Source organism: Toxorhynchites rutilus, chromosome 2, assembly GCF_029784135.1.
Source record: "Toxorhynchites rutilus septentrionalis strain SRP chromosome 2, ASM2978413v1, whole genome shotgun sequence".
NCBI classification, from domain to species: Eukaryota; Metazoa; Arthropoda; class Insecta; order Diptera; family Culicidae; genus Toxorhynchites; species Toxorhynchites rutilus.
In genome coordinates this window covers 129,183,587-129,197,077 of record NC_073745.1, presented here as the reverse complement: position 1 = coordinate 129,197,077, position 13,491 = coordinate 129,183,587, and positions in this window count along the sequence as shown.

The following is a 13,491-nucleotide window of genomic DNA, read 5'->3' as shown; positions in this document are numbered from 1 at the left end:
GTATCCTGCAGGGGCCTACCTTCTACACCCAAAATTGATTTTTAGCTCATGTTTTGTCATCCCGATTAATGACATTAAATGAGACATAACATAACAGAAAATGTCATGACTCACAAATACTGGTAAGTATTTGTATAATATACATGGTACAGCAATATAAGATTAATACGAACGAGCGAAACAAAAGACAAAAGATCTGGACGGCCAATTGGCATAACCAAAACGCGAAATTATGCGTCCCTCAAATTTCGTTCACAATATGGCCATGTTCGGTCGTGTTGTGTGGCACGTGGCGCCGTCCTGCTGAAACAACATGTCATCCGTATCCATATCTTCAATTTGTGGCAAAAAAAATCGGTTAACATGCGACCATAGCGCTCACCATTCACAGTTACCGTCTCGCCGTCCTCATTTTCAAAGAAATACGGCCCGATGACTCCACCAGACCATAATGCGCACCAAACAGTGACTTTCGGCGGATGCTATAGCCTCTCAACAATCACGTGTGGATTTTCTGAGCCCCATATACGGAAATTTTGGGTGTTCACATAGCCACCGAGCTCGAAATGTGCCTCATCGCTGAAGAAAATTTGATGCGAAAATTCAGCATTTTGCTGCTGTTGTTCGTTCACCCAATCGACGTATGCCCGACGCATTCCATGGTCACCACGCTCTAATTTTTGTACCAGTTGGACTTTATATGGATGTAGGTGCAAGTCCAAATGCAAAATTCGCCACAATGATGTGTTTGACAAGCCCAATTGCTGAGCACGCCGTGGAATCGAAACATTCGGGTCATCCTCCACACTGGCAGCAACAGCAGCAATATTTTCGGACGAACGCACATTACGGGCCCTATTATAGAAATCGAATCGAGGATTCGATACAATCACTATCACTATCACACCGAGTAAAATATGGAATTATAGAAATCGAGGAAAACAGCTCGATTCGTTACTGTTGCTCGAATGTCAGGGGTGGCGTTGAAATATTTTGAAACGGGTTTGAAATGATTCACAAAGCACTATAGAACGGATGCCAAATCTTTTTTGAGACATCTCCTATAAAAAATTTAAATATCTGTATTTTCAAAAGTGTTAATATCGTTGTTTAGGAGAAACTGATATTCCCTTTTCGAATTAAGTTTATTAGGCATATGGCATGCATTGTTTCAAGTGTAATAAAAACAACAGTCACATATGAATTTCATTTTTTTAGCAAACCAATTTTTTTGTATATAATCTTCTAATTCATTCTAGCATGAACTAACGAGTGGTTAGAGCTTAGGACTAGCATGTGTGAACAAGGTTCAATCAGATTTTCATTCACTGCTCTAAGATATATTACGTCAATTTGCGTAGTGAAATTGTTTGGGATATTGGTGATAGAGTATTTGAAGTACAAACGACATTCCGTATAAAGGTTCAGAGTTGAGAAAATCTGTTTTCTTTGAAAAAACCGTGACAATCAATTTTTAATATATATTTATTATTATATTAGTGTAATATATATTGACATCTAGCTAATTGGACAGACCTGTAATGCGACACGAATAATTGGACATTTTTGCCTCTAATTGGACATCTTCGTAAACATCGAATTTGGGACCCTAATTACGGCCCCAGATTGAGGGTCGATCCATATTGTAAAATGGCAGACATTCAACTAACGATATGACGCTTTGGTTGACAGCTATGTCAAACGGTTGTCAGCGCAGGACTGTATACTTTCGGAAGCCCGAAATGGAAAACCCTGTAGCTTTGCATTCCAGCCGGCCTTGGTTCGATCCCCATTGACGTCGTATGGACTTATTTTGACGTAGGATTACGTCTTTCGGGAACAAATTGGGGTACAAATTAAAAATCGAAAATCGAGTACATCGTGAAAATTGTCCAATTTCAAACGCTTATTGCTCAGTCATTTCATGATGGATTGATGAAATTTTTGCGTCAATCGATTTCAACACTCCATAACAATTTTTTACATTGTATGAAATAATATGTGTCATGAAACTAACATCAAACAATTGAAAAATCTCAACCCCTGTCCTAACGGAAATACCCACAAATGATTGGTCAAAATTGACGACACATGCGGCGGTTCCCTAACAGAGACATCAAAACCAAGCTGCCTGAAGGAAATCGGCATTGCAATTACATGAAAGCAGGGGGAGCTTTTGTTCCTACCGAAATGTGTTCCCTAACAGAAACACCAAAACCAAGGTGCCCGGAGGAAATCGACAATGCAAATACATTAAAGTATGAGAAGCTTTTGTTCCTACCGAAATGTGTTCTCTAACAGAGACATCAGAACCAAGGTGCAATGCCTATGCAAATATATGCAAGTCGCAAGCATTTTTATATTGCAAGTAAGGTGAGTGATACTATCAATTCTAGCAAATAAAATTTAAATTTGGAACTTTAATATTGGTTGCTTCGTCAAATTTCATATCAATGAGCGATAGTGTGTTGTGAAAAATTTAGCACAATAAGTGTAAAATTGTATATGGTAGTAGTTGTGTTAAAAATGTTAAAAATGAGAAACGATTCATTTCAATTCTCGTAATTAATATCCAAGGTGTGTTCCCACTCGAGAACGGGTCGTTCGGTTAAAGCTGTCTGTTTTGTTGTGTTCATTTACTCCCAAGGAATGTTCATACGGCGAGAAAAATTGGAAAAGTGAAGAAATATTCGAAAAAGAGATTTCCCATATGCTCTTCATATTGTATTAGGAGTTGTTAGTCAACTCAGAAAGTAAAAATTATAAAAGAAAATTATCTTTTCCATTTCAAATATGTTTTCTCTATACAGTAGAACCCTGATAATCCGCGGAATAGTCGGGCTAGCTCACCGCGAATTGCGAACGCAAGATAACGCAATGAAGGGCTAAAAATTAGATGCAGACACAAAAAAGATATTTAAGCATCGATACAGAAACCATTAAACTATCCATCTGTAAGGTCGTTCACACCAGTGATAAGATAATGTAAAAGACATGACCAAAACAAAAGAACAAGACCCTACCGCTCACTGGCAAATTCCGGGAAGTTCTATAGAATTACAAATGAACTTGCTTTCGCGGATCCGCTCGCGGATAATCGAGGTCCTACTGTATTAAAGAAACATGTTTTACTGATGACAAAAATTGATAATTGTGTTCGGTATCGATTATTATCTTATATTGCATTGGTGAGTTTTTTTTTCTTTATTTCATTCTTACATAACACAGGAGGCATCTCGTCTAGGGTTACAGAGGGCGGTTTTCATCATGTCTCATTTGGCATCTTTTTCAGGGTCCCCAAATCATTATCAAAGAGTTTAAATATGTAATTCTTCAAGCATATCCAAAATTAACAGATAGCCTAACGGAATCCTACGTCAACTATGCGGTCGTGTCTCGAACACAACCTTCCTGTGACTTTTTTGGCACAATCCCAAATGAAATGAGAAAAAAAACAGAAAGAAATGTCTGCTCGCATACATACAAACCATTTTTAAGCTCATTATCAAACCAATAGCTCATTATTTGCGCATTTGACTCTCTAGCACACGGAATGGTATCATTTCTGCCAAAGATGGAATGTTTTCTGCCAACGCTAGTTTGGGTGTAGGAGGTGTCTCGAATAATCACAGTTCGAAGGTAATTTCGCAGTCCACGACCTTAATTCGCCGGAAAACCTAACCTCTCTCATCATTAATAGAGAGAAAAAACCACGCCACAGGTTTTTATCACCCGGATTGGCGGAGAAGGAACGTTGGCTACCTTTTAAGAAAGGTGTTGGATTCAGAATCGCACAAAGTGCGGACAAACTGCATCGTCGGATGTCAATTGAGTGTCGGTCACTAGTTCAATTGATAGGAACAAACGTAAATCACAAATAACAGCAAGACAAGCGACTTGAATGGAGGTGTGGTTATTCAATCGAATTGATGGGATACCGCGAGAAGAGATCCGTATGAGGGAAACATGCCCGTACATCAAAGTAGCCAATGATCCCGCGATATTGGTTAGAAGAGAAGTGTTGTCAACTGATGGCTGATGCTATTTGTCGTTCGAATTCAAAAGAATGAATTGATTTTTTTCAGCACTGGTCAAGATACCTGCATTCTTGTCTTTGTGCGAGGCGTTTAGTTTCATAACACTAAACCTACCGATGCTTCATGTATACCTATTCCAGCGAGTCGAATGACCCTTTCTGAATAGTTAGTGAACAATGACTCGATTTATATAGTTTTGTTGAGAAACGTGGCATACCATATTTCTCCTGCATATTTCGACATTTTAGGATGATAATTATTAGCAAAATAATGAAATTACAATTTTTGACACGCAAAATAACACTGTAGCTTGGAATGGTAACTGTTAGCTCGCTTAGATAGTCAGCAATACAATTAATTCACTATTCATTCACAAATATAACAAAATATATAAAGCATTAGCAAAAATGTGTAATGTAATGGATACAAATCTTTCAGATATCGTATGAATGTTTGCACGGGTCAAATGACCCGTTGCAGTAGTTAGGGCAGATTACATTTATTTCTCAGTAAAAAAAATAACAAGCGAGGAGTAAAAACTGAACAATACATTCGATGTATGTTTTAAGAAAAGTAGTGTAGGCAAATTATGTTGTGACAATGTAATTTACAAGAAAATTTTGACTAAAAGTTTAAAATGGGTCATTTGACCCCTCGTGTTAGGTTTAGTATTAAAGAACTTCCGCGAATCTCGAGAACGATAAAGAAGTTCCATCTCCTCAAACTCTTTTTCTTGCAGGCGGCGTTTTTTTCCCGAAAGAGATATGTTTGCTGCCTTCACTTCAGTCTGTATCGTTCCACGTTTTGTAGAGTCGCTCGTTGCTACAGTCGTCGAAGGCGTCGAAGGAGCGCTGGTTTCTTATGTTATTGACGACTGACAGTTTAGAACACAGTTTGACCATCACCGGGTAGTGATCTGAGTCGATGTTAGCGCAACGATAGGTTCTGACGTCGATGATATACGAGAAGTACCGACCGTCGATCAAAACGTGGTCAATTTGTGTGTCTGTTTCCTAAGGTGATCTTCAGGTGTAACGGTATTGGAGGCTGTGCTGGAAGAAGGTGCTACGTGTTTTGGGCAGCTATCGTATTCACGCTCTAGCTGCACGTAGAGTTCTTCTTTATCGCCATCGGTGCTAGCTGAGGGTTGGGGGTTGATGTTTAAGAAGTGGCCTCGCATTCTCAGTCTGCACATTCTTTCGTTTATCGGCATCAGTCAATCACCCGTTTCTGCATTCACCCCATCACGATGAAAACTGTACCCAGCTCGTGTGTGTTACCGCAGCTTTGGTAGATGGTATAACCACATTGAAACGATCGCACCGTCGAACCTTTCCAACACACCTTCTGAAGCGCTACGATGTTGAAATTACGGGCTCTCAATATTTCCGTAAGAATTCGGGTACTCGCAAGAAAATAGAGAGACTTGCAGTTCCATGGTCCGAGTTTCCAATCTTTAGTCCGTGTTCTTTGCGTGGGTCTCGTCCGATTGTCCTGTTTGTGAATTTTTCTGAGCATTTCATTTTCACGGATGGCTTGCAGGGCCTGCGGGGAGCTCTTATTAGAGTCCCCTTTGACACGAAGACAGTGATCAGCCGGCCCTGACCTGGGGAACAGACGCTGTTTTGAGCCGCATCTCCATGGTGAACATACGCTCAGATAGGCCCCCTTCCCTGTCAGCATACGACCGAGATCGCACCGGGATTGGTTAATCGATCTTCACTATGGTTACTCGTAACCCAGCCGGGATGGCGGGTAGGTAGGGATAGGAGTTACTGGACAAGAAGCTAAGGACCACGAATGGGGTCTATTTTATGCCTGCAGATACGCGAAGTATCGATGGTACGCTTAGTTCAGTCGTCTACCATCTCGAACTAAATTTACTGAATTTCAATTATAATTAATTCAATAATGAAAACCCTAATATTCTTTAGGATATTCTCTTCACTACAACAACATTTATAGGTATCAAAACAACATTGATGTTCAGTAAATGTAAATTCAGTAATTTTTATTAGTAGTACTTAGTTGAGATTTCTATGCCGGAAAACACGCCCTGAATGTATTCTGGATTGGCAAGCTCTAGAATACGCATGACCACAGTGCAAGTCGGGCGAAATCTGCACAACCTAATATTTCAAAAAGAAAAATAAATGTAGCGCCCTTACGATGCTTATTAGCACAGACTATAGTTCAATTAATGAAACGTATGGAAAATATGAAAATCATAAGGAACTTGGCTACCCCGTGTACACAAGTGCCAATGTGTTGGCAACAATTTCGTGCAATATAAGATGTGCACAAGAGAGGAACACGGTTATGGGTTCAATCAGATCTCCTCATCGATAGTCTCTCTCGATTCTCTTGCAACCCGAACTTAAACAACTAGATCCAGATCCAGATCCGCAATCGGCACATCGAATGGCGCAGCGAGTAAAATTATGTTTGTTTTTTGGTTTAAAATTTGTTTGAAGTAATTAGAAAAATCAAAATTTTCCTCCAAATCTCGCGGTTTCAAACAAAAAAATCACCATTGTTTCATTCATAAAATATGAAGAATACATTTGTATAAGTGTTGTAATTCAATATCTTTCACCCTTTTTCGGTGTACCGATTGAGTGTTTTTCGCGATATCTCGTCACAATTTAGAATAAAATATGGATATTGTTGGACAGTATTATGTTGATGAGCTTTTCGAAAGACCCTTTACGAAAAGGACTGTGGAAGAGAAATAGCTTTTTGCGAAAATCGATATTTCACGACCAAAATTAAACAAGATAGGCCGTGTTTATCTGTGCCGTGTTTATGTGTTAGAAACGGTTACACGGAACTTTTCTGGATATGTTTGAATGGACAAATTTGAATACGTCTATCTTCCGCTATAGAAATTCATTCAGCTACCAAAGAATTTTGGAAACATGCTTCTAATAAGTAAAGCATTTTATTCGAAATTTGAACTCTTCAGCAAGGAGTTTCCCAAACAGCTGATAGATAATCTTTGTTGTAGATGCTCTGATTTTGACAAAGTGAAATTAGGAAATGATCTGCGAGTGTTCTATACGAAGTCAGAATTTGCCGAGTAGAAAATATCGGAGATATAAACACTGATCGGTAGCAATCTTGACGATATTTTTTTGGAAATTATTTTACTCGCAAAGCTAATACTAACGCTTCCATCAACCACAGCACCGTCGAACTAAGTTTTTGTGTTCTTCGTTGAATAAAGACCTACTTAAGATCAATGATGGGAGAGGAACGACTCGAAAAGCTTATACTTATGGCTATTGAAAATGAAATGCTGCTTGAGCTCCAACTTCAAAGTATTTTTTTGGAAAACATAACCGATTTGCCCATCGCACAGCACGAATAATTTCATTACTGTATCGCTAGAAGGAATTCAATTTTAAAAAAGTCACCGGAGGTTTGTGTCCAAGACACGACCGTATAGTAGACGTAGGATTCCATTAGGCTATCTGTTGTTTTGGATATGTTTGAAGAATCACATTGGTAAACTCTTCGATAATGATTTGGTGGCCTGGAAAAGGGCCGTTTTGTCTGGTTGATAGGCATTGTTTGTTCACTCTATCAGTGTTCACAACCGAGTGATGATGATACAGATGGTGATTAGTCATTGGATGTTGCGTATCACGATAGGAGATGCCAAAGAGGAATAATATATGATGAAAGCCGCCCTCTGGGGCCCTGAACGAGATGGCTCCTGTGTTATGTATAGATAAAATGAAGAAAAAATGGCTGGGTTATATTTAAGATATAACCGCAAGGTTGACGTGGGACACCCTTAGCTTAGCAATCATATGTTTGTATTGATAAAATCTTTGATTGAATGAAACAATTTCCGAATTCAATTGAATCTAATATATCTGCTTTGTGAGTTAAAAGATTGTATGATGCCATGTAAAGTCAATTCATGCATTGTGATAGATGTTCTTCATTACAAGTAAATTTAGGACTGTCATCCTTTTACGTTTGGTATGATGGCATCTTGGTTTTGAAGACTTTGTTAGGAAAACACATTCCAGTAGGCACAAAAATGTCCCCAACTTTCATGTATTTGCAATGCAGATTTCCCCAGGGCAGCTTGGTTTTGATGGTTGTGTTGGGGAAACGGAAATCGGGCCAATCAAAACAAGGCAGTTAGGGCGTTTAGATAACACTTAACATTTCACAGTTATTCAATTGTTTCTCTAATGAAAAATAACACTTTATTAATTGCGATATAAACGTAGAAATATTCCCTATCAATTGATGCAAACATCTTTCCGATCCAGTAAGAAATTGTTCGAGTTATAAGCATTCGGAATCTTTCATTTTCGCCTGCATGTTCTGTGTTTAGGTTTTCATTTTACCCCCATATACTCCGGTTAGACGTAGTCCCACGTCAAAAAAAACTCATTACATTTAATAAAAGATAATTATCATTATCGAACACAATTATCAATTTTCCTCACCAGAAAAAAGTGTTACTTTATTATAGAGAAAATATATATGAAATAGAATAGATAATTTCGTTTAAGTTTTTACTTTCAACCCATTTTCATTTCCACTTTAAACCCAACGGGACACGGAACTCCTTCATTTTCCTAATTTTTCTCGTCGCATGAACTTTCATTGGGAGAAAAAAAAATGTGTGGGTTATATCTATGATATAACCGCAAGGTTGACGTGGGACTATCTTAGCTTAGCAATCATTTGTTTGTATTGATTAAATTTTTGATTGAATGAAACAATTCCCGAATTCAATCAAATTCAATATATTTGCTTTGTGAGTAAAAAGATTGTATAATTCCATATTAGGTCAATTCATGCATTGTGATAGATTATGTTCTTCGTTACAAGTAAATTTAATGACAGTCCTTTTACGTTTGGTATGATGCCTAGGACAAAACATATGAACGGAAGAATTATCAAACGATTATTTTATTTTACGTTTCCTTCTGAAGTGTGCATCTCTCAAGTGTACGTATTTCTCGAACCGCGAATTTGTTTAATTTGATGAACTTCAGGCACTCAGTTTCGAATTTGACATGTACGTCGAACGCATATTATTTAATCAATAGGCGTCATCGCAGCAATTGGTTATCAACATCTTGCCTAATCATCAAATGGTATGCGTAGGAATTCAGTGAGCAGAAAATATTAAGGCATATCCTTCAATACAATCTTGAATAAACGAGCCAAAGCGTGGTGTTCGTACCCGCTTTTGTAATCCGTGTTAGGAAAACACTTTTCGGAGTGCAAAAAAACATGCGAGTGCCGAAGAACCCCGGAAGACCGTTTTAAGGAAGCATATTCTAGTTTGCACAAAGGCAAGCGAGTACAAAAGTACTCGCAGTTTGCATTTATTTGCTGAGCCGATTTCCCCAGACATCTTAGTTTTGAAATCTATGTTAGGCAAACACATTTTAGTCGGAACAAAAATGCCCCCGACTTGCATGAATTTGCAATGCCAATTTCCTCAGACACCTTGGTTCAAAGTCTGTGTTGGGGAAACACATTTCAGTCGGAACAAAAAATACCCCCGACTTGCATGTATTTGGAATGCCAATTTCCTCAGACACCTTGGTTCAAAGTCTGTGTTGGGGAAACACATTTCAGTCGGAACAAAAATACCCCCGACTTTCATGTATTTGCAATGCCGATTACCCCACGCTCCATGGATTTGAAGTCTGTGTTAGGGAAACACATTTCAGTCTGAACAAAAACACCCCCGACTTGCATGTATTTGGAATGCCAATTTCCCTAAGCTCAATGTATTTGAAGTCTGTGTTAGGGAAACACATTTCAGTCGGAACAAAAATGCCCCCAACTTACATGTATTTGCAATGCCGATCTCTCCAACGCTGCTTGGTTTTGAAGTCTGTGTTAGGGAACACATTTCGATAAGAACAAAAGTCCCCATATTTTCATGTATTTGCAATGCCGATTTCCCCAAGGCTGCTTGGTTTTGATGGCTGTGTTAGGGAAACCGTAGATCGGGCCAATCAAAATGAGGTAGTTAGGGCGTTTAGATAACGCTTAACATTTTATAGTTATTCAATTGTTTATCTAATGAAAAATAACATTCTATTAATTGCGATAGAAGCGTAGAAATATTCCCTATCAATTAATGCAAACATCTTTCCGATACAGTAAGAAATGTTCGAGTTATAAGCATTCGGAATCTTTCATTTTTCCCTGCATGTTCTGTGTTTAGGTTTTCATTTTACCCCCCATATACTCCGGTTAGACGTAGTCCCACGTCAAAATCGTTTCATATTTCAAGTTCGCTACCGCTACCATATACAATTTTACAATGCATGATCGGTCATTGATATGAAATTTCACGAAGTAACCAACATAAAAGCTCCAAAAATTTAAATTTTATTTATATTCTATCTACGATCGTGATTCTACATAAGTTCTATTCAGTTGATTGAAACATCATTCTTCAATCAATCCATCGAAAGATTCTTATTGGAACGAAAATGAAAAAAAAATGGGTGGGTTACATCTATGATATAACCGCAAAGTTGACATGGGACTAGCTTAACTTAGCAATCATTCGTTTGTATTGATGAAATTTTTGATTGAATGAAACAATTTCCGAATTCAATATAATTGCTTTGTAAGTAAAGCGATTAAGTAAATGCCATGTATGGTCAATTCATGCATTGTGATAAATTATGTTCTTCATTACAAGTAAATGTAATGACAGTCCTTTTATGTTTGGTACGAAGCCTAAGACAAAATATGTGAACAGAAGAATTATCAAACGATTATTTTTTTACATTTCCCTCTGAAGTTTGCATCTCTCGAAACTTCTCGAACCGCAAATTTGTTTGATTTGATGAACTTCAGAAATTCAGTGAGTAGAAGATATCCTTCAATGCAATCTTGAATAACCAAGCCAAAGCGTTGTGTTCGTACCCGTTTTTGCAGGTGCAGAAGTACCCCTGGCTTGCATGAATCAACAACTTCAACTTATACCGTGTTCAGGAAACATATTCTAGCCTGCACAAAGCTAAACGAGTACAAAAGTACTCGCAGTTTGCATTTATTTGCAAAATCGACTTCCCCAGACACCTTGGTTTTGAAGTCTGTGCAAGGCAAACACATTTCAGTCGGAACAAAAATACCCCCGACTTGCATGAATTTGCAATGCCAATTTCCCCACGCTTCATGGATTAGAAGTCTGTGTTAGGGAAACACATTTCGGTGAGAACAAAAATTACCACACTTTGATGTATTTGCAATGTCGATTTCCCCAAGGCTGCTAGGTTACGATGGCTGTATTGGGGACACCGTAAATCGGGCTAATCAATACGAGGTAGTTAGGGCCTTTTGATAACGCTTAACATTGTACAGTTATTCAATTGTTTATCTAATGATAAATAACATTTTATTAAATGCGATAGATGCGTAGAAATATTACCTATCAATTGATGCAAACATCTTCCCGATACAGTAAGAAATGTTCGAGTTATAAGCATTTGGAATAATTTTTTCCTGCATGTTCTGCGTTTAGATTTTCATTTTACCCCCCATATACTCCGGTTAGATGTAGTCCCACGTCAAAAAACTCGTTAATCGCTCCCAATTTATTCGCCAGCACGTATGCAATCAGCAATGCTCACGCTAGTTACAATGAGCACCATCCATTTGTGGGCGTCGTTTGTTAAAGAGGTATTCTAGTGTAGAGACACGAATTTCGGACGTTTTTTCGAACTCCGTAAAAATAAAACAAAGAATATTTTTACTATCCATTATATCATTATTCGTTTATCTATCTTTCAACAATAAAACAAAAATAGGACGGAAAAAAAATATTCATAATTAGAATAGTTACATGCTGGTGAAGTGAGGGTGTTCAAAAAAAAGTTGTGCCATGGCGTACACGATTCCAGTCCTTCTGGTTATCTGAAACAAAAAAATCGAACAGATTCTGAATCAGTAAAGATGTCGCTATGGCATGAACCTCGGACAAGTCAAAAACATGGGTTTTAACAAAATGGCGGCCGTTTGAAAACAAAAATGTTGTTTAAAACGTTTTTTTTTGCGTTTACCGATTTTTTAAAAATAGTAAAATTAAAAAGTTATAATTTTTTATTGGTTCATGCGATAGAGAGATGTATGCAGATTATTTTCATATAAATTTGACATAAATCGGTTCAGTGGAACTTGAGATATCGTGTACGCCAGTTTGAAAAAACTAGTTTCGAGAAAAACGCGTTTAAAGTTTTGAGTTAAGATTTCAGCAATTTTATTCATTGGATGGTACGATATACTTACATATTTTTAATCGGCGATTCCTGCCTCATACAATGTACCTTTCTCAACTATAAATTTCTCATTTTCCAAGGTTCGTTCGTGAAGACGAGTAGTTCTGGCTTCCTTTGATGCTTCTAGAGTTCGAAGATCAGAGCGCTCAATCCGATTTTCGTTCCGTCTGACAGCGAACGTTTGAGCTTCGGAGCCAATCGTGATACCCATAATGTTTAATATTTTTAAAATGGGTATATATCCTTCATTAAAAATACAAACAGCGAGGAAAGTAGCTATTTCAATCGTTCGCGTTCCTGAATGAATGTGCTTCGGGGAAAATGTCCATATTAACGCATTTAATGATTCATTATTATTTTGAGTTTCTGAGCCCAAACATCGCTCCAATAAAGCATCTGCCGATAAGCCTTCATAAATTGGTTTGATGACTTCTAAAATATCGACATTCAGATGAGTATTTGTATGATCATATTCGTCAATAGTGCCTTCAGCCACAGCTTTTTGCCAACTAGAGAGAATTAAATCCTCTTTTTTTCCATGTACCATCGCCCGAAACACTCAAATGAGTGGGATTAGCTGTTGGATCAGACTCTAGCATAAATTCCTTTTCTTCTTTCACAGCTTTCGATATTATTTGATCATAAACTGCAGAAGCCGCTAAATATAAATTTTCAAGGCAGCTGTAGTACGTACCGATGGTCAAGCCGTGAGAGATATCCATCATGCCACAGAATGTATTTATACCTTCTCTTCCAACGCCTAACAATCTCATAGCTGCTACAAGTCTGCGATTTACTTCAAATGCTTTATTGATATAAGGCGATGATTGAATATATTGCACTTCATCACAACCGCATTGTACAGCAATTTTAAAACCTAATCCTCGAATTGCTGTACGAGAAAATTTTATGTCTTTTTTGCATGTAGAACACAGAATTAATGATGAGAGTGTGGTAAAAACAGAGAAGAATTCTAGAATGCAATAGCCGTATTTTTTTACAGTTATAACTTGCTCATCTCGCGATTTTTTCAATTTTGTGGCAGATGCACTAGTGGAACGGGTATCTTCTTCTGCGATCGATTGATTACCGCTAAATCTTCTCTTCTTCGTTCTACATGGGCGTTGACCACTGTATTTTGAGCGTTTTTTATCCATTTAGTTACAAAATTAGTG